The following is a 7,191-nucleotide window of genomic DNA, read 5'->3' on the forward strand; positions in this document are numbered from 1 at the left end:
AATCAGATTGAAGATAACTATGGAAACATATTTGTAAAATGAATCTTGACCCTACTGATTGGCTTTGTGTATATGTATATACATATAAAAAAGTAGGTATAAAAGTGTACATATGTATGTATGTTTTTCCACTGTAAGCTTGAAGTTACATGTGTTAAGAGACCAGTGAGAGGAAAAGACAGTCATTGCTATTGTGTTTGTTAGAGCAGAAAAGTCTTTTCTTGCAACACTGTATAAAATTGTATTTAGTGTTGCTTCGTTTGCAGTTCTGGTGCTCTGGTCTTTTTCTGTAGGGAACCGGACCTCTGAGACACACTCTGGGTTTAGTCAACTGTAATGCTAATTCCTCAGGTCTGCAGAGGGTCAAACAAAAGCCCTTTCTCTTAAGTGCATACTGTAAGGATACCAAATGTTGGCTTTGATTGTGCCACACCAGTTTCTTCTGATAGATTGTTGGGTTGCAAAGGTGCAGAGGCTAACTGCGTAATACAAGTACTTCATATGTAAGCAGATGTATACAGAAAGAATAGGATGGTGCTTAAGGAGTTTTAGATGAGAGGCTGGGTCTGAATTCTGCCTCCTTTGTTTTGGATTCTCTTTCTAACACATTTCTGTTTGCTATGTGAAGAGAATGCTTTGAGGCCTATTAATTGATGCTTTATATGAACAGTAGTATTCTGTCTGTGTCTACATTTTCTTTCATGCAGACCTTTCTTTGTAACTGCTTATGTCCAATATATGATTAGGAGAGTCTTAAATTTTCACTCTTCCACACTGAAATGTGTGATAAGATGGTGGATTTAGGTTTTTTAATGTAAGCATTGAGAAGGGCAGGGGGGGTGAACTATGTGTAAATTATAGCTTAAAAATATACATTCAAAATGATACAGGGAAACCCATCCTAACAACTGGCAGTGGTTGTGTTATCTCTAGCCTATTCATCTGGTATACATTGTAGCATAATTCTTTGAGGAGAACTCAAAGCTAACAGCAGAAATGTTTAGATTTTCAAGCTGCTTTGAGTGTTAAACATATTAGATATCTGCGTAGACATTAGTTTGTGGCCTGATATTTATTATCACAAATGAAGGCATACACCCAAAATATCAAGTGGCAAAACCGCAGAAGTTTGACATATGGTTATCCTAGCTTCTGAAGGTTAGACATCTGTACAGCTGTTTAGCTAGAGCTGGCATCTCATAGAGCAATACAAAAATGTACTACACTGAATTGTGAGTTGATAAAACAGCATAATAGTCTAATCTGACATTGTTTTCTTTCTGTAGAGTTTAGTTACTTTGTGCAGAAAAACTATATCAGCACCTTTAAATCTGCAGTCACTAGGTTAATATCAGCGGTCCCTGTTTGAGATCAAGCTGTTAAAAATTATGCTAGTTTTTCTTAGAAACTGTAATGTCCTGAGGTGACTTTCAGAATACTTATGGAATACTCAGATGTTTGTAGATTTTATAATTAATTTGCTTATCTTGAGCTTCCATTTCTTTTTAAAGTGCACAGCAGTGCTTAAGTATTTTGCCTGTAGGTTGAATGTTTCTTGCCTTTTAAGAGGCATAACAGACTTTCATACTGGATAATTTTGTAATTCTGATACTGTGCCTTGCCCTTTGGTTGTGCCCTATGCAGAGAAGCTTCTATAGTGACTTAAACAGGTAAGTAATTCCAAAAGATAAGCTTAGGAGTTTTGTGGCAGATGAAAGCAGTATAATTTAACTTTAGGCTGATTTATTTCACAAGTTTGACTAACAAGTCTAAAGTACTAAACCCTGTTTGGCCTGGAGATCTTCCAGTCTCCCTTTTTGATAGCAGGATCAGCTGTCTCACCTGCTTTCCTATAACCTTTACAGTAATATTCTTTTAAAGCTATCAAAAAGGAAGAACAGCCTTTAGCAGCTTTTCCCAGCCATCGCAGCTCTCAGTCTATTTTGCCTGCTCCCATGAATATCTGCTTAGGCAGAGCTGTGCTGCTGCCCTTCATTCCAGAGAGCATGAATCATCTTGACTTTGTATATTTCTGTACCTATCTATATAAAGTCAATAAAGATGGGGTGGTTCCAGTTTTGTTAGGCTTCAAGCCAACTCTAGAGTATGTAGAGTTTAATATTCTATGAGTTGCATGCAAGTAACAAGGTTTTGTTTAATCAGGGAAGGCATTGGGTCAGTTCTTCCCATGTCTGCTCTCCTTTCTAGTTTCTCAGCAAGGAAAGCATGATTTGGCCTATGGAAAAAAAGACCTTTTCTTCCAGTCTGCTGCTAAGGAAAGACTAGTGGTGGAAGATTATTGTGCCTGATGCTGCTGCATCACCTAGTCTTCCCTGTGGAAACAGGGGGTGAGGTCCCACTTCTGCTTTGAGGCAGCTCCTCCTGGGGTTCACAAACTGAGAAGAGCAAAAGAACTGGAAACTACTTCCTAGCGGGGGTAGGGAGGTAAGATGGTTCTTTTTATTTCAGTTGTTTGGAGGCCATAAAAGTGTTTTGTCTATATGAAGTTTCCAGAAGAAGGTGGTTTGTAAAGCTGCACCTGTTCAGAGCTGGCTTGGTAGCTGTCTTAAAGGAGGAAAGAAGTCATCTGGCACACAATACTGCACAACTTAAAATGACAAACTCCTCATTCTATTAAGCTTGGATTAAATAGATGGAATCCCACTGCTAAATAAGACATTAAACTCAGACTCTGGGTCTAAGATAGATGTGGGAGACGGGACAAATTCTTGGTTAACAGATGGTGGAAGGCCGTCTGTCTCCTTTGCTATTATCCTAAAGTAATAGCTATTAACCTCTGGCTGTATGTAAACCTAAAAGGTTTCACCTCTATAGATGACCAGGCAGATAAGGGCTTTTCCTTGGTCATTCTTAATCAGATACAGAGTAGCGGATACTTCTTAGACAAAGCACTTTTGGTTTTGAATGTATCTTCGTAATTGCTTTTCTCTCTTAAGGAACATGTTGAAATAAAAATCTGGCCAGATTAGCTTCAGCACCAGAGATGCTTGTCCTGGCGTAATGCTTCAACCTTGGAAATGATTTCTGTTTAAACCCTTGTGTTTGTCAGATAATGAATTATGCTTTCTTCGAGCTTTCCTGTGTGACCACACGAGTACAGATTACTTCTGAGAAACACTTTGGAAGGTGATTTTAGGAGAAAGTATTATTTCCTCATAATGTCTCAATCATTCAAATAGCCCATCTTCCTGTGTCAGTGAGCAAACTCTTTAAGTCTTATTTTCAACATTTTCACTGTTTCTTAGTTCTGTTTTTGGTATGTGTGATGTTAACTCGTGAGCCACTAGCCCAGATCAGATTTATGTTGAGATTTGATACAATTTCTTGCAGATAAATGTTCTCAGAAGTAGCTAATTAAAAGCAGCCTTTTATTTTGTGCATTGTGTCCAGGAGTAAATTCTGGACTTCATCCATTTTAGAAAGGGTGCCTGAAGTTGGGCACATGAAAGCATGAAAACTCTCTCTATAGGGCTGGGTACCAGAGCTTACTGCTCTGGTATAGACTTCAGTATATCTGTACTCTGACCACCTCACTGTGCTGCTTAGAGAGGAGGGTTAATCTTGGAGATTGTGTTAGGGACTAGGACTTACAAGACATAGAACACCTTTCTCATGATATTCCAGTGCAACCAGGTGAGGCCAAGGCTGCCAGTACTATCACTGTTCTCTCCATCTGCTGTGTTCATTATGTTTATTGTACATTTTATTTTATTTTTATTACAGTTTTTGGTGTCACTGTCTAGAAATAAAGTAGAAGCAAAATATATTCTATATAAAGATCATTCAAGTAAGAAGGGAATTGAATTACCTGTGTTTTCCTGTAGCATCAATATTTTTTCTTAGCAGAGGCAGAATGTTCCTAATTCACTTTAGCTAATGAGAATTCAACAATTATGTTGAAGCATAATTCTGAACCACCTGCATAATGACTTTTTAAATTATTATTACTGTATTGCAGGATTAAGTTTTGGTTTCTTGTTCCAGTGGTGATGTGTGTGCTGTCTCTGCATGTTGCCATTTTAAAATAGCTAACGTCATAAGAAGGCTGCTATTATTTGAGGTTAATATAATCAAAATTACCTACCAAACTGGGGATAAATCTGCAGCAAATACTGTGCAATTCCTTCCCTCCTTTTGCATTCTGCTGTCAGTGTGCAGATAGCTTGCCACTGGCCTCCTGGATTTGACCTCTGAAGGCCAACGGCATTTGATGAAATCTTGTAGAAGGCAATGACTTCTAGGTGGCCTAGTCTAGATCTGGCTCAGAAATTATCTGGATTTGGGTCTAAATTGCCACTATCACAGAATTAATCAATGCTTACTTATAAACTAATGTAAAACTGAGGCTTGTGGTATCCCTAGCCATGTATGGAGCAGTGTTGTGGCTCTAGGGAGACAAGCTCAGGATGCCAATTCTCCTGGTGCTGGTACCCTACAGAGCAGCCCTCAGGATAACAGAATTGTATCAGCCTCATATAGACCTCTTCTGTAGAGAGAGAGGAATCCCTCTAAGCTGAAATGAAGCTTTCTGAAGGGCCACTCAAGAATATTAATTTCAGTAGCCAAGAATAGATAGGTTTAAAAACGTACAATGTTGGAACAGGAGGCAAGAGAGGCAATACAAAGACTTCTCTGGAACTTGTGTGAGTGCAGCAGAAAACCTTAATAAAAAAAACCTTTCTTTCTGGCATAATTGAAAACAAAGAACTGCTTTCTGAAAACTCATTAGGATTATCTTAAACGTGTGTGCTTAAAATACATTAGACAAGGAAATTCTGAAGCGGCATTGACTTATTAAAGCTTTTCTTTTGTGTGGACTTCACCAGCAGCTTGTGAAGAAGCCAGAACTCCAGTCCCAAGGCTGTCTGGCTCTCACTAGGCTAAATATTGCATTACTGCCTGGCCCATTTTTTGAATTTGCTGCCAATTAATCTTGTTCTATATGTAATCTCCTTAAACTCTCTGAAGTGCAGTGTAGATGCGTATTCTAACTCAAGTTGCATCATTTTAATTTCCTGAATAGACTCCTGTAGATTCTCTGCTAGGAATATAGTATTTATAGGTATCATTTGTATGTTATTTAGTGGGGCATAACCCAAATCATCATCAAGTGGTTCAAAAATAGCATACAACAGCTGTAATGCTGAGGATGAGGTGCAGGTCAGGGGTTCAAACACAGGGATTAAAGAGATGGCTTCTGCTCTATTGTCTTCATTTTGTTGTACTTGCTGTAAGTGGATGTCAAGACCCTGTGGTACATAAACCGCTGTGCTTCTCCAGTTTTGTTTTGTTTTATTTTTTTTAATTTGTATTTTTAGTTAGTGAACCTAGTGATCGTTTTCTCTGCTGATATTTACAGGGGAAATCTTACTGACTTGAGTGGAAACAGGATTTCCTGTGGTGATTAAAACCACAGGTGCTAGGATTAAGGAAGGCCCTTTTTTTTTCAGTGGTACACACACTGAAACTGGAATGATACAGAGAAGATTAGTGTGGTAACCCTGGGGCTGACAAGCAGATTTGGAAGAGTACATGGAGGATCAAACTGGGAGGTGTAAGCATGGGGAAGGAACTTCTCTGGCATTCACAAAATCTTTACCAAGACTCGAGTCTTAACTAATTTAAAGATGGGGACTCTCTGTGAGAAGAAGGAACTCCTTTGAATGCAGCACTGATATGTGCAGCTTTCATAGAAAAAAATGTCTTTTTTCAGGACAAAAAATGTAGCTCATTGATAATTGTGTTGATTCCCAGGGAACCATAATATCTCAACACCTCCCTTTCCTTCAAATTTTGGTCATTCTGGCTCAAAGTGTTGGGATCAGAATTCTGTCTGAAGTCATTGTTATTTTTGTGATTGCATTCTGGATGCCTTTTATCAGGGTATGGTTTTAAATGCAGATTGCACACTGTGTTGTGGGCATCAGGGCCTGCTGTAATCCCGTGTTCTCACTCGGTGGGGGCCTGTTGACGACTCTCTTGTGATTGTTTCCACTGAACTTTCTCTATCCTCAAGAATGAGAACTTTCATCTGTGTATGTATTCTATTTATTTATAGTTATACATTTATATCAGAAACATACCTTTGATTTGCAAGTTGGCAAGTAGTTACATATGTGCATGTATATATGGATAGCAGTCGTGCGTGTTAAGCAGTATGTTATATAAAGTAGCCATTATCTTCTGGAACGTGAGCGTTGCAGGAGCAGGCTGTGGTTGTGTGAAATGCAATCCCACTGGCAGTGGGGCTGCTTGTATTAGTAAGGTCAGCAGGATCTGCTCTCAGAATTCATACAGGCATTACTGCACACACTAATGAAGTGTACGGCACAGAGGTATGGGCTTCTACTTCAGTAAAGATAATAAACCCTGAGGTTTTACTATTTATTGTGCTGTATATATTAAATTTTTCCATTATTTGTCGTCTCCTTTTTGCCGTACCTTTATTAGGTGCCACCTTAGCTCTTCAAGCTGAACACTCTTACGTGCCCTTTTATAAAGAGGAGAATTTGAATGTTTCTGCCTCGCACCCTGCATCAGAATAACTGAGATTCTGCGTGACCACAGCAACTGCTGCAGATTTCTGTGTGTGCCACAAAGAATTAATTGTGCAAGCATCCTGCAGTCGTCATCGGCGTGCGAGTTTACAAAAGTCACCTCTTAACTTATAAAAGTTATTCCTCTTCCAACAGTGTTCTTTAGTTTATGAAATGTGGCCAGCCACCTTACTTAATGACCTGGTCGTCAGCAGTTTTAGAAAGATTATTGCCTTTGTGTTTCACACAGCACATTTGCGTATAACCAAAACAATCTCAAAAGAAACCGCAAATTGTAAAATCCTGACCACATAATTTTTAAGTTAATAGGAAACATGAAACTTTTAAGTTTAGTGAAGTAACTTTCCAGGTGTCCCTGTTTTTCTAATAAACAGTTACTGTTTATTAAAATATATATATATCAACATTTTAAAAGACAGTATTGTATTAAATTAAATGCTTCAGAACAGATAAGTTCTGTTCTTTCCCTGTGTGAATGGTGAAGGCCAGTTCCTGCTTTCTGGTTTACAAAGCTCCCACTGACAGCAGGCGCTCAGGGTAAGTCCATCGGCTTTGAAGAGGCAGAGGGAAAGGTAAGTGCTTGCTCAGTTCAGCTTTAGTGCCTGATAATCCC

This window comes from Lagopus muta, chromosome 2 (assembly GCF_023343835.1).
Source record: "Lagopus muta isolate bLagMut1 chromosome 2, bLagMut1 primary, whole genome shotgun sequence".
Lineage (NCBI taxonomy): Eukaryota > Metazoa > Chordata > Aves > Galliformes > Phasianidae > Lagopus > Lagopus muta.